This window comes from Marmota marmota, unplaced genomic scaffold (assembly GCF_001458135.2).
Source record: "Marmota marmota marmota unplaced genomic scaffold, marMar, whole genome shotgun sequence".
In the NCBI taxonomy this organism is placed as follows: Eukaryota; Metazoa; Chordata; class Mammalia; order Rodentia; family Sciuridae; genus Marmota; species Marmota marmota.
The window spans coordinates 470-15,219 of record NW_026000226.1 but is presented as its reverse complement, the minus strand read 5'-3'; the positions used below and the strand labels follow the sequence as shown (position 1 = coordinate 15,219).

The 14,750-nt window shown below is 41.5% G+C and overlaps 2 pseudogenes; both read left to right on the top strand.

Annotated features, from left to right (window-relative positions):
* The window catches only part of LOC125613279, a 46,359-nt pseudogene extending 43,356 nt beyond the window's left edge, over nucleotides 1–3,003 (top strand).
* A 6,221-nt stretch (nucleotides 3,004–9,224) lies between these two features.
* LOC125613275 lies at nucleotides 9,225–10,394 on the top strand (annotated as a pseudogene).
* Nucleotides 10,395–14,750: the final 4,356 nt, after the last annotated feature.

Sequence of the window (14,750 nt, the reverse complement as noted above, 5' to 3'; positions counted from 1 at the left end):
TATGTGAAATCACCTTACACTGTTAATGATGTTATAAGGTGATCATTTGGATGTAATCCAACAGATTTTGTGAATTCCCAATTGATAAAGATATAAGACCTAATATAAATATAGATGGTTCCCAATCTGGAATGCTTTGACTTAAAATTCTCAAATTTACTCTAGTGCCAAAGCCCTAAGCATGCAGTGGCAACCTCATCCTTTGAATTATTAACTGATATTTTCTCAAACTAGCCCTATGTGAGTTATCCCAGTCCTCCAATGTTGGGCAGCAACAGTGAGCCAAGCTCCTAAGTGGCACCTGACTCATGAAGGCAAGTGCTGATAGTCTGTGCTGTGCTGCGCTGTTAAGCTGTGATGCTGAAATCTTAGGTACAGTGAATGCACTTTCCCCTTAGGATTTTTTCATGTCTGATAGATTTATCAGAAAGTTGCCCCTCCAAGTTCATGAAAAATGAGGGGTAAAAATGTATTTCTTTGGATCCACTGAAAAATGGCTAATTCTTATATAATATGCATATAGAAGACGGGTCTTCTTAACATTTTCTTGGACCAGTGGTTTTCTGTGCCAATGAGAGTGAAATTTAGAGTCCAGTTTAGGTTAGTAATGTTCCTGGTTACACTGATCTGCTCACCCCTTCTGTCTTCTTGACTGCCCTGGGTTCCCACTACTTTTCCCACTCATTCCTAAAGATAAATAAAATTAAGGAATCTCTAACGATCTACCAAGATAAATATAGACAACCCAGAACAGCACTATCAAGAATCAGCATGGGACCTGGGGATGTAGCTTAGGGATTGAAACCTTGCTTATCATGTGGGAAGCCTGAATCACAATCCCCCTCCCTCCATAGACAATGTTAACTATTCACTAGAACTTCAGATGAGACAAAGATATTACAGAAAATTATTAATAAACTTATGCAAATAAATCAAGTGACAATTAGTCTAAAATAAAGATAATTAAACAATAGAAAAGTAACAACTAACACCTATTTTGCACGTAAAGAGGTTGAAGTGGTGGGTAGACTCAGCAAGACACTGTAGGTATACGTGACAGTTGCACAGTGGGAAACATCCAAGAAATTGGAGAGCAGGGGACCTTGTCCAACTCATTTTATCAGGTCAGTATTATGCAAATCCAAAGCCAAACAAAGATAAATACTATAAAAAGGGTGGGTGGGGGTAAAAAGGACAATGAAGATTAATGCATTTGGTGACACCCAGAAGCTGGAGCAGGACACTGTGAGCATGCTCAGTAGAAGGTGAGAAGAGTATCTGTGTGTGAGAGAGAAATGGAGGAGAAAAGAGAAAGAGACACACAAAAGTTATAAATTAAAAATGCTATCAATATTAAATTTGAACTAAAAATTTATACTCAAATCATGAAATATTTATTCACACAGGTATATAATGTGTAATGTCTATATATAGATACACACCCTATTTTGATATATACAAAATCAATAAATATATACAAATCAATAAAATATTATTATACATGAACATATAATGCTGTAGCAAATATAGCACATGAGGAAGAAGTGGGGAGCCTGGATTTCACATTGGGTGCATAAATGCCCTCCTTTTATCAGTCTAGAGCACTTAGGTTAGCCACTGATGCCTGCCTGGCAGCTAGACCCTTGGAAATTCTGGTGCTACACAGCCTGCTGAGTCAAGTTGGAGCCTTGCTCCAAGCGCCTCTGGACCCCATCACAAACCTACTGGAGGACCTGCCAGAAAGCACCAAGTGCATGAACTGCAACTCCATCCAGACACCACTGTGGTGGCAGGAGGGCACTGACCACTACCTGTGCAAAGCATGTGGCCCCTGCAATAAGATGAATGACCTCAGCCTGACCCTTTTCAAGTGGCAGAAGCATGTGCTTTCATCCTAGTGGCTCTGACTCTCCTGGGCCAACTGGTACACCACCACCATGACCTTATGGCACAGAAACACTGATGGTGAACCTGTGTGCAATGCTAGTGGACTCTATCTGACTTCCATGGAGTGCTTTGACCTTTTCCTATGAAAAATCAGGGAATTCCAACCAGGAACAAGTAAGCCAAAGATTGTTCTCCTAATAGCAATAATTTGGTTCCAGTTACTCCAACTTACACCTCTTCTAACTCAGAGGATTACAGAAAAATATTTCCCCTTCAACACATCCAACAGCCTCAGGGGCAGGAGCCTCACTGAGGTCTGCTGCAGGAGAGAGCACTAATCCTGAATATAGCAAGTTCAAGTATTCCAGTCAAATGGGCTCTATATAGATTTCAGTCTGTCCTTGTCCAGTGAAGTCACATGCTCAGTGGGACAGGATTTCTAAAGTGCTCTGGCCCTGGCCTCAGCCCTTGTGACCATGAGGTGGGGAGAGCACCACCCAAGAAGGCCTTGCACCTCTTGTGTCTGAATTTGTCCAGCAGCCCAGTCTGTGGCGATGATGCAGACAGAACCTCCCGCCCATGTGTGATTTCCCCAGGAGGCTTGCTAAAGAGAAAAAGAAGATGAAGCTCCTCTAGGAAAGGGCCAGTGTGTGAAAACATGGCCTGCTCCATTGGGCCAGGGCCACTTCCAGCTGGTCTGCCATGGGTTGTCTCCTGAACTGCTTGCAGAAACTGGGACTAGCAACAGGGCCAATTGCCTGCTAAGGAAGATGGAGAGATTCTTTCCAACAAGGTTCTAAGTGAATTACCCAAATCATGCGTTTCTTCTGATCAATTTTGGTTATTCCAGAATTTCTGCACACCTGTTCCACATGCATATTTCACAAGTATTTGTGGAGAAGATCATTGGACGCCATTTGGCACACATTCTGGAAACTGAGTTCCTGGCTCTCTTGTCAAAATATTGTTCAGTTTGCAAAACTGAGTAGTGACTCCAACATACAAGGTGAGTGATGTTTCTCAAAGATCATCTTGCCTTGACATACAAATAATCAACAAATACATGAAAAAATGTTCATCATCTCTAGCAATTAGAGAAAGGCAAATCAAAACCAAAAATCAAATGGAGTGAGATTTTATCTCACTCCATTCAGAATGGCAGCTATTATGCATACAAATAATAATAGGTGTTGTCGAGGATGTGTGGAAGAAGGTACACTCATACACTGCTGGTGGGACTGCAAATTGGTGTAGCCAACATGGAAAGCAGTATGGAGATTTCTTGGAAAATTGGAAATGGAACTGCTATTTGACCCAGTTATCCCTCTCCTCTGTCTATACCCAAAGGACTTAAAAACAGCATACTACAGGGACACAGCCACATCAATGTTTATAGCAGCACAATTCACAGTAGCTAAACTGTGGAACCAACCTAGATGCCTTTCAATAGATGAATGGATTAAAAAATGTGGCAATAAACAGAATAAAATCATGGCATTTGCAGGTAAATGAATGGAGTTAGAGAAGATAATGCTAAGTGAAGTTAGCCAATCTCAAAACATCAAATGTGGAATTTTTTTTTAATATAAGGAGGCTGATTCATAATGGGATAGGGAGAGGGAGCATGGGAGGAATAGGCAAATTCTAGATAGGGCAGAGGGGTGGGAGGCGAAGGGAGTGGGCACGGGGTAATTAATGATGGTGGAATGTGATGATCTTTATTATCCAAAGTACATGTATAAAGAATGAATTGGTGTGGATATACTTTGTATACAATCAGAGATATATGAAAAATTGTGCTCTATATGTATAATAAGAATTGTAATGCATTCTGATGTTATATATATAAATTTTTTAAAAAATTCATCTTGCCTAACTGATCTGAGGTCAGTTGGAATTTGTACACAGGTAGCAAAACAAGATATTATTCTTCCATGTATACAATATATTTTTTAAAAAAGTTCAATTTGCACTGTAGTAATCATTTGCATAAAATTGAAAAGCATTTTTATAATTAATGTAAATATTTCAACATAATGGTACTTAAAATAATTTAAAAGAAAAATATGAACTTAGACCTTCTTATGCTTCTTTTACATTTATATCTCCTTTCTATATTCCCAATTGTTTAAGAAAGCTATTTCAAGAAAAATCTTCTTTCAGAATAAATTGCCTTTTCCCATTTGTTATGAATTTTTAGACAAGAACACCAATATAGGCTCTTTCCTTTACTGTGGAATAAGTGCTGGAAAAATAGCAACAAAACTTTACCACGTAATGAAGAGCATTTGTAAATATTCTAAGCATCTGTAAACTCTTTGATGAAGTCTGTATAGTGGACTACCCCACAGGTTGGCTTACATTAATTTTTGAAAAATGGGATGTCATATGGAAAACTATTTCACTAGAATTTTAAAAATAAAAGGGTATTATTTTGTCTTCTGTAAAAAATGATATGCAATTTTTTTCTGTGGTAGTCACATTTTTGTCTCTGTGAGTAAAATACCAAACAAGAACATCTTAGAGGAGGAAAACATATTTTCACAATATCAGAGGTTTCTGTCCAGGGTTTGTTGGCACCATTATTCTGGGCCAGAGCAGAGGCAGAATGCCATGGCCAATGCACATGACAGAGGAAAGCTACCCTGTCCCATAGCAGAAGGAATGCTGAGAGACAGAGCAAGCTCCCAGGGACAAAATATAACCCACAAGGGTGTGCTCCCAGGGACCGCGTTCCTGCTGACTCACATCACCTGCTGGCAGTTACCTTCAAGTACCTAGTCCTCTCAAATCATGCACTCAAAGCCATCAGGATTAGTGCACTGTTAGGTCACAGCACTCGTAATATAATAATTTCACTGTGAGCATTCCTGCATTGTCTTGCATGAGTTTTGGGGGACAACTCATACCTTCTGCAAATTGACCAGTATTTGAATTGGCTAGATCCTGTGTAGTAAGGAATCTTACTTCACACACATGACATTCATTGGAGAAAAGATAGCCTCTTCAACAATGGTGCTGGGAATACTGAAAATCCATAAGTAAAAAATGAAATTAAACCCTTATCTCTCACCCTGCTTGAAACTCAACTCAAAATGGATGAAGATTTAAGCACTAGAACAGAGACCCTGAGCCCAATAGAAAAAGAAGTAGTCTCATATTGGCTGAGGAAATGACTTCATTAACAAGACCCTTAAAGTGCAAGAAGTAGAATCAAGAGTCAATATATGGGATGGATTCAAACTAACCCTTTTCCTCAGTAAAATAAACAATCAATAATGTGAAGAGGGAGCCTACAGAATGGGAGAAAATCTTTACCACATGCACCTCAGATAGAGCATTAATCTAGAGAATATATAAAGAACTCAAAAATCCCAACACCAAAAACAAACAAACAAATAACTCAATTAAAAATGGGCTAAGGAACAGAACAGACACTTCACTAAGAAGAAATACAATCCATCAACAAACATGTTTAACATCTCTAGCAATTAAAGAAATGCAAATCACAGCTACTCTAAGATTTCATATCACTCCAGTCAGAATGGTAATTATCAAAAATACAAGCAATATTAAATGTTGGTGAGGATGTGGGAAAAAAGTACACTCATACATTACTGGTGGGACTTCAAATCAGTGCAACCACTCTGGAAAACAATATGGATATTCCTTAGAAAACTTGAAATAGAACCACCATTTGACCTAGTTATCCCACTCCTAGGTTTATACTCAAAGCACTTAAAATCAATATACTACAGTAATGCAGCCACATTAATTCACAATAGCTAAACTGTGGAACGAACCTAGGTGCCCTTCAACAGATGAATGGATAAAAAATAAGTGAGATATATGTATGTATATATATATATACACACACACACAATGGAATATTACTCAACCTTAAGGATGAAGGAAATTACGGCTTTTTCTGGTAAACAGAAGGAGCTGGAGAATATTATGCTAAGCAACAAAAGCCAGTCCCAAAAAACAAAAGGCCCAATGTTTTGTCTGATATACAGATGCTAATTCACAACTTTGGATTAGAGAGAGGGGAGTGAAGAGATGGGAGTGAAGGGAGGGGAGAGGGTATGGGTATAGGAAGGATAATAGAATGAATCAAACATTATTACCCTATGTGCATATATGATTATATGACCAGTGTGATTCTGCTTCATGTACAACCAGAAGAATGATGAGTTATACTCCATTTATGTGTGATGTGTCAAAATTCATTCTACTCTCAAGTATAATTAGAACAAATTAGAAAAACAAAAAAATTGACTATATATTATTTGATTCTCAGTCACAAAATGGGAAAAAAGGAAGGTAAGTAACATATAATCCTGTTCCTTTAACCTTTCCATGTGAGCACTGCATTTAATTGAATAGGTATTGGATTTGGTTGAATGTGGCATATGCACAAAAAGTGATATATATATATATACATGGATGGTATATATTATATTATATATATTATATACCAACTCCATCAGTCCTCAGATTGAGAAATGGTGATAGGATGTCATCCAGTTCCTAAGGGAATTCTCAGCAACTGAGAGATTCCAGGACTGGGATTTGTCCCACTCGTCCTTGAAGCCACAGTGTCCCTGCTTGAGGCCAGGACTGCTTGCCCACAGGGCTGCAAATCTGGGTGCAGTGGGTGGTCCTGCCTGCATGAGGAGCCTGGGAGACTCTGAAGGCCAGGTTTTTCCTGGTCCTTCCACACCTAGTGATTCCCTGACCATAGCCCTGTTGAGTTGGGGGTTGGACAGGCAGAGTGGTTGTCAGTCCCTGCAGAGTAAGAGACTGAACCTCTCCAGTGGCATCTCCATCAGGGACACAGTGGGCAGCCCCCTCTTAGTCACACACCCTGGTGCCAGCAGCACCTGCAGCCTCTGCGTCTGGATAAAGGAGACATGGAGCCTCAGCCTGGCAGCAGGAGGAGCAGCTATGGAGTGGTGATGGATTCCCTGGGAGAGTGTTCTGGGGCTGCTTAAATGAAATACGTGGATTGTCCCATCCTCTTGTCTCCACTTGTGAGCTCACACAGTAGCAGCCTCTGCAGAGCTCCCCTCAGTGTGTCCGGTTTATTCCTATGTCAACTCCCAAAAAAGTGAGCCAGGAACTTTAGAACATGGGCACCTATTTGTCTTACTCTGCATCCACCCCCCCCCCCCAACAAATCTCACATTTCTCCTCTTCCTCTTAGTATCCTTTCAACTCCTTCTTCCTGTAAACTGGATTCTGTTGCAAGAGGTTCTCATTCTCCCCACATCTCCTCACAATGGTGGGGCACTCACACTCATCCCAGTCAAAACATTCCTGAACTATCCAGTCCTCGCTGTGCCCTGATATTGACAGTGAGGAAGAGAAAGTGATGCTGCTGCACATCCTGAACCTGCAGAGAATGGGTGCACTGCCCTCCCTCCACCTGACAGATGACAGAACTTTGTCTCCTGGCTCCAGGTTGTGCCTGTGAGAGTTCAACCCCCACCCTGTGCCCTGTCCTCCTGCCTTCTGCCATGCGCAGACACAGCAACAATGCCCTCAGCAGTCCAATGCTCAGCACCTGGATCTGGGACTCCATGGTCTCCAGGGCTGTGAGAAAGGAATTTCTCTTCCTCTTAGATGACCATCCCCAGGTAATTTGTTGCAGAGCAAAAAGAGTCTAGGCAGAAATACACACTAATTCCAAATAAGATCTCCTGGGCTTGTTGCCCAAGAGGTCATCACCAATCAGAGCCCAAGTCTAGATGTTTGGGTGACAAGGGGAGAATGAGCTCATCTCCTGGCAAAGGTCAACTTTCCATGTAGGGCTAGAAAAGGTGGTAACGTAGCACACTCAAAGTTCATGGATAAGATCTCTTGACACAAGGTCATTAATATATGAAAAATGTAAAGAGACTTGCATTCAGACATATTTTTGAACCTCCCCAGGTTCAAAAAAAGCAGCAGTTCTCCAGCTATCATAGAGACCTGCTCCCATAGTGTCCTACCTTCAGTGTGTGACTGTCTAGTGGTCATCCCATTCACTTCTCAAGACAAAGATGCTCTCCAAAATCCAACCATATGAAACAGAAACATAAACACTGTGTGGCTACAGGGTGCCTTTGCCATTGCTCCTACCTCTGAGTCCATGCTGTGAGGACAGCATCTTCTTGCCCTGACTTCCATGTTGTCAGGCCTTCCCTGGGTTCTGTGCAATCAGAAGGTAGTTTTGGGTTCTATGCCTCTGATTTGGAACCTCTTCAGCGAGATCCACAGGATGTTCTAAAAGAACATAGAGTGTCAGTACATGGGTCTGGCTGAAGATTTCTCAGGCAGCAGTGTATGGACACAGGGCTGGAGTGGTTGGAGGTGGTTGAAAAACAGCCAGAGATAGAGTTGCTGCTGGGACCTGATCTATGGTGGACAAGGAAATGTAAAGGCATGGATCAGTAGTGCATGAGAAGGAGAGCCTTGGCTTCTCCAGCGAAAGCCCTGCTAATCAACGTGGGATGGTGAATTTACCAATGGGTTTAAACATGATAAATGCACTGTACAATTTGACAGCAGCATCTTTTTTTTTTTCATGATTTATTTTTTTTAAATTTTTTTTTATTATTAGTTGTTCAAAACATTACAAACCTCTTGACATATCATATTTCATACATTTGATTCAAGCAGATTATGCATCTTACCACTCCTCCTGCCCATTGTGGAGTCTTGTCAATTCCCCGCTGTTCTCTTTCAACGTTTCATGATCATTTGGCTTCCTTGTATCTCCATCTGCTTCTATTGTATCAATCGTCTCTTCTAGGAGAGCTTTAAAATTCTTGAAAGAGGTGCAATGTCCAGTGCTCTCCTTGGGGGGACGGCTGGTGCACTACTGGCTATGTTGCCTACTGACCTGAGGCCCTAGACGCTGGCACAGACCCCGCTGGCAAGGCATGCATTGTCTACCATGGTCTTCTGCCTTGCCACTGAGGTATCTGGGAGGCTGGTCCCCAGCAGGATGGCGGTGCTGCTGGGGCTGCCCTCTACCTATGCATGGGCTGCCTGTGGCATGAAGGGCGCAGCTCTGGCTGCGCGTTCAGCCCAGAGCCAGGAGGTGTGCAAAGGCGGATATACTGGGGCCGCCCTTTTCGCTGGCGGCTGCTGTGCGAAGTTGGTGGCTGCTCCCAGAACTTTGGGGGCCTTCTGCCCGCTGGGGAGCCGGCTGCTTGGCGAGAGCTCCCGGCCATCCCGAGGGTGGCAGGCTGGTGGCTTGCAGGAGGCGCCGCTAGTACCCGCAGCAGGCAGGGACGTTTCATGGAGACCTGCGTCCTTCTGACCCTTGGTCCCAGTGGTTCCAGTTGATGGGGACTGAATGCCGCGGTCCCCCTCCCCTCAACTGGCCTGCCGCCCGAGGCGCCCCGACCTGGGTAGTGGCGGCGGTTGAGCGCGTGAGTGGGTATGCACCCACATGTACATGCCCTCTCCAGCTAGGGATTTGTAGCTTTCCATGGCACACCTGTCTCTTCCTACATTCTGCAGCCACAGTAGCTGGTGCTATGGAGATGGCCAGTTCCTGGTCTATGTGTCTAGCACCCACATGTGTTCCATGCTTTCTGTCTAACCTATCTTACATGAGACCCTAATTGGCCCCAAGCCTCAGCCCACAGTCCCCCATAAGGCAGAGGAGACAGTGTAGTCAGTGGTTGGGCCAAATAGACTGACTTCCCTGGCTAGGTTGAGGTGCACACCTTGGTGCTTCCCCTACTGGCCGAGTTCTCCCATGGCCAATGGCAGAGCACAGATCCTGGGGGCTACATTTTGGTGGGCAGCAGGGGCAGGTGCATCCTGGCGCCCATGAACAGTGAGTACAGCTCAGTGTCTGTGGCGTGGCCGCTGAACCAGATGTACCACCATCACCACTACCACCAACACTGAGTCCATACTTGCCCTACATGGGTGGGCCACTGATACCAGCCTGGCCACCTGGAGGCCCTACTCCTGGGACCTGAGGAACCTAGTGAAGACTTGCTAGAGAATCTGGCAGAGAGCCCCTAGTGTGTGAATTATGGCTTCACCATGATGCTGCTGTGGCAACTGGAGGACCCTGGCCTAACCTGTGCAAAGCCCGTGGCTTTTACAACAAGCTGAATGCCCTTAGCTGGCCCATCATCAGCCAGAAGCACATACCTTCGTCATGGAGGATTCCACTGTCCTGTGCCAACTGGCACACCATAACCAAAAGAAACCCTGAGGGTGAAACTATGTGTGCTACTTTTGGAATCTACTTGAAACCCATGGGGTGCCTTGACCACATGCTATGAAAAAAGGAGTTCAACCAGGAAACAAAAACCTAAAGACCTAAATAAGTCAAAGACTTGCTCTGCTAATAACAATAATTGCATTTCTTCCACCTCTTCTAAGAGGATTGCAGCAAAAATACTTCTTCTCCAACACATCCAACAGCCTCAGGTGCAGGTGCCCCAGTGATGGGTTATGCAGGAGGGGCACCAACCCCAGAACAGCAAGCTCAGGTATTCCAGTCAAGATGGGCGGGCTTACTTCCAGCTCAGCTGAATAGGCAAACTTTAAAGAAAGTATGGAATGAATGAGTATAATTTGGATATGGAAAAGGCCTAAGGGTATGCTGGGGTATTTGTTTGCTTATGTGTATGTGTGAATAATTTTTAATTTTAGAGTGTAAATTTTGCACAAGGGAGACTGACTACAGCAAGGGATACTAATCTGGCTATGAATAGGCTTGTAGAAGGAAAAACTGGGTAAATAAATCATTTAGAAAGTTATAATCCAAATTCAGCATTCAGGGTGAACCAAACTGGTAGCAGAGACAATAAGGACAATAATCCTCCCCTGCCTAGCCTGACTCACACACAGGATCCTTGTAGAAACCGATCATTCTATGCAGTGATAATCATATCAACTGCTTTGTGAAGGATCAGAGATGATTTACGTTTAAGGAGGTATTTTTTAAGAGTTGAGCCACCAAATATAAAGGCTAGCCCTTTTCAAAAAAGCCCATCATTCCCTCTAAAAAGCAGCCCCTTACATTTTCATCTTTCTTATCTACCAAACCTAGTTTCATCAGTGTAAGAGAGAAAGGTAATTCCAGAGCAGTAAGTCTTCCGTGGAGAGTGCTCTACCTTGGACAGCTATCACCAAAGTTATGTTTTGGTAAGTTAATTGATGCTGTGTTTGCAACATGGTGGTCACAAGGCATACTTGATATTTCAAAGAAATTTAGAGATAGAATGAATGCTGAATCAATTAATTAACAATGATAAGACAAGCAAACAAACAAAAAACAGAAAGTCTAAGGAAGTTATAGAACAGCATAAACTCAGGTACCAGTGTCTTCATCTTTGATGAATTCAAGACAGAAATGACTCAAAAATATTGCCAGCATTTCTTTTTCTGTTGGTTTGTTTTCATTTTCAATTACACTAGGGAATTTAAAGACTGCAGAGTCTGCAACACAAGAGATTTTCCTAACAGACCTACTTATAATGTATACATTTAGCAAAGAACACCTTGTTTTTAAAGGAATATCTTCATTGGATAGTTTTTAAAGGACTTTTAAAATTTATTTTTTAGGGGTACTGGTGATTGAACTCAAGGGTACTCAACCACTGTGCCACATCCCCAGTCCTATTCTGTATTTTATTTAGAGTCAGGGTCTTACTGAGTTTCCTAATGCCTCGCTTTTGCTGAGACTGGCATTAAACTCATGATCCACCTGCCTCAGCCTCCTGAGCCACTGGGATTATAGGTGTGCATCACCATACTCAGCTTTTAAAGGATTTTATACGCTTTATTTTCAACATGGCATCCAATACTAAAACATCCTTGTTAACCTTTCATGTATAACATATGATTCCAGGATCATTACCACAGAATTAAATGAAACCGGTTGAGTGTTCAGGTCAATTATCCTGTTAAAAAACCTCATATATTTCAGGGAACTTGAGCTCTTTTCCACCAGAAACTGAACCAATGGAAAGATTCATCAACTCTATGAAGTCAGGCATTTAGGTTTATAGTTGGACTCTGTCAGCAGTATATTTACAAATCTGAATAAAGAGGCTGACTTTCAAACTTAAAAGTTACTCCCAGTGTACATCTTCTCCCATATCCTTATCGTGCTATTTTGAAGTCTTACTGATTGCCATGCAAGCATGTGATTTAACTGTTAACCTAGCCTTCTAGGATTTCTTGGCAGCCCAGAGTATGTAACAATGTATAATGTAAGTACTTCATTTCTTATGTAAACTGACCTATGCTAATTTTCTTTTTCAGTATTTTGGTAAATAATCATATTCCCTTGGGATTAGAGGTAGGAGTAGCATTGGTGTCCTTTTACCACTTCTCTACCAACAGTCTGCTCTATGAAAGCCAACTCTTAGGTTAAATATTGGTAAGCCTTAAATGTTTGTTTATAAGTAATCACAAAATAGACTTTATAAACCAAGGGAATTCCCACTCTCTATTGTTGGACACTTGGAATGTGCCTCATGAGAAGTGTTCATGTGGAGGCAGTTGCAACCGTCTCGCAATGTAACCAGCCAGAGATATCTGTCAAGTTAAGTGGCAGACAACCCCCCCCCCATGAAATAGAAAATAAGGATAAATAGCACTTTGACTGTGACTATTACTTGATTCAAAGGTGCTGGTAAGTTGGGCTAGCAGGTTCGATGCTCTCTCTAGCCAATCAAATAATCTAAACATCTCATTTCCAAAATGGATATTTCATACATTTCCTAGGATAATTACCATGCCTTCCATTAATGGTATAATAGGTAGAATTCCAAGTTGAATCCCAATGATCCATGAACATGTGTAATTTCCTTCTTTTGACTGTGAACAGTACTTGGAACTTAATTCTTAACCAATAGAAAACGGCAAAGGAGTTGAGATGTCAGGTCAATTATGGCAAAGGTGAAGATAGTGTGGTATGCCCAAAGTCCCTAACTATATTTAAAAGTCCCTAACTATATTGTTTTGGAGTAATACATCAATAAATGCAAATACTTAAGCAATAAAAAATGTACAAATAAATAAATGCAAATACTTAAAATCTGTTTTGTTAATTTACTCCAATATCAGTGGTTCACCCAGTTGGAGAGCTTGTTAAAACATGAATTGCTGGACCTTTTCCTCCAGAATTTCTGATTCAGTTTTGAGGTGAGCCCTAATGAATTTCTAAGTTCCCAGGTGATGTTGATCCTGCTGATATATGGAGCACAACTTGATCACTACTCTTCTGGATTTAGCTAGTTTTGGCTTCATTAAAACGTTTATCTAAGGGGCTGGGGTTGTGGCTCAGTGGTAGAGCACTTGCCTCGCACACATGAGGCACTGGATTTGATCCTCAGCACAACATAATAATAAATAAAATAAAGATATTGTATCCATATACAAATAATATGTTAACAAAAACACACATGCACTATATAAAAGCATGAGAATTCACTCAAATATTTTGCTAATAGGGGACACAACTTGAGATTTGAAAACTGATAAAATATTTCAAATCTGCTTTATGGAACTTGGTGCCACACATGATTTTGTGACACTGTAATTGCCTTATAAAATCAACAATAAGTGTCATGTTATTTAATATTTTCAACATGGTCAGTGTTTTGTAGTTCTCAAAGCACTCTTTGTTGTTCTATATCAATGGGAATGCCAAGAGGTCAGACGGGTATTTCTGTACTCACTTTCCCCTATTATAAGGCTGAGGTTTGAGGACCCCGGCCATCCTGATAGATAGCAGGAGTTAGACTTAAATATATGCAAAGGATGCCAGGCCTTTCCTTCATAGTCTATTCCCACAACAGCCTTGAAAAAGAATGAAGTGATCCCAAGAACTGGTATAAAATGGTAAGAATGTAGGCAATAATGTGTGGATGCATGGTTTATTTAATTTCTCCATGAAACTCCTATAGTCTTCATGACGAACTTTCCACAAAGAAAAAAAGAAAAAAAGAAAGAAAGAAAACAAATCTCTGTCATCCCACATTTTTTTTTTTAACCAAGAGCTATGGCATAGATGCTTGGATAGTTGTCAAGGTTTGACTAAAATCATCACTAATCATTTAGCACCAGTGTGTTCTGCCAGCTGCACTTGAAGCACACTTTGTCATCCTAAAGCAAAATAAACTAACTAAGGCAAGTGAAGAGTGCCAGAATTATTTCATTGCTATACTCACTGGGATTTCACTGACTAAAGTTAATACAGTTTCCTGAGCAGTGAGGGTCCCCATTGGCTCTGAGTGGGCTTTGTACAATTTTAGGAAAGAAGAAATTACTTACTAATCTGGCTACAGTTATATCTGGCTTTTCCACTAAAACTAGAGTTACTAGGTGTTCTACTTCTTTAGGGAATGCACTGCTTTTCACAAATTACACTGTGTCCAACCCAAAGTAGGGCAGTAAAAATGCCTCTTTTTCTGTGACATGCCAGATTCTTCTCCTTCCTGGGCTTTGACTCATTGAGTATCCACACCTTTCAGTATCTGAGTTAGAAACTTTTCCCAGAATGAAGAAGCCCAGAATCCATAAGCCCCATGAATCTAGTCTCATAGATTTTTATAGTAGCATAATGTGACCACAGAGAGAAAAATTTGCACCCAAAGTACAAAGTGAGTCAAGCTGTTTGGGTTATATTAACAACCTTGGATTATTGCTCCAGATAGCAGAATCAGGTGTGGCTGATCTGGCAATAACACCAGCCCAGCATGAAAATGTCTACTGCATGATGAATGCTTAAATGTCACCTGCTATAGGAGCCCTTTACCCATCTACCACATGCTCTGTATCACCCGCACTCCAAGCTGGAATGAACCTTTCCATTTCTCTGTCCTTACATAACT